The sequence below is a fragment of the Arachis ipaensis genome, chromosome B05, assembly GCF_000816755.2.
Source record: "Arachis ipaensis cultivar K30076 chromosome B05, Araip1.1, whole genome shotgun sequence".
NCBI classification, from domain to species: domain Eukaryota; kingdom Viridiplantae; phylum Streptophyta; class Magnoliopsida; order Fabales; family Fabaceae; genus Arachis; species Arachis ipaensis.
Window position 1 is genome coordinate 126,959,484 of NC_029789.2, and position 867 is coordinate 126,960,350.

Consider the following 867-nt stretch of genomic DNA (forward strand, 5'->3'; position numbering starts at 1 on the left):
TTTAATTATTTAAGAATAAAAGATTCTGTTATCCTTTAAAGTATCATGTATTAAAGTATTGTCATTTAAAACATTTATTTATGTACTAAAATATTCTGTATTTATTAGAATCCATCAATGCTCTTCTTTCATATTAGCCTTTCATTTTCATCTAATCAAATCTAATAGTTTATATAAATATGGCGCATCCAATAAATACATAATTGTTGTGCTCGTTTTAGACATACCCTTATAAACTTAGAATGAAGGCAAATAAAGTCGAGTTATGACTTATAATGCACAATAAAAACCGAGCTATAAAGTGACGGATCAGTAGATCACAGCCTTCAAACTTTGTCAGTCGATCATATAATAAAATGAGTTATAATTCTGTTAAAAGATAATTGAATAATAATATGGTGAGGCCCAAGTTTAGTTGGGTTATTATATTGGTATTTATTCAAAAAATAATTGAATGGCAAAAGTTATTCAATCAAAATAGTTGTGTGGGAGAAACTTTTTCGCTTAAAAACAATTTTCATGGCATGCAAATCATGAAAGATAAATTAAAATAAAATAAAAATAAAATAAAATTTCATAATAAAGATGCTATTTAGTACATAATTACATTATAAAAAGTTGAGCAATTACCTAAATCAGTTCTCAAGAATTTTAAAAGTGGATATTTTAGTCTTTAAAAAAATTAATACACAAAAACAGCTCAAGATTTTATTCTGGCAGACACATCAGCCTCCAATTCATTTTCCAGCAGAATAATTACCTAGATTAGTCCCCAAAAATTTTAAAAAAAGGCATTTTAGTTTCTAAGAAAAATTAATACACAGATCAATCCCCAACTTTTTTTTTCTGTCAGACATAAGACATAAG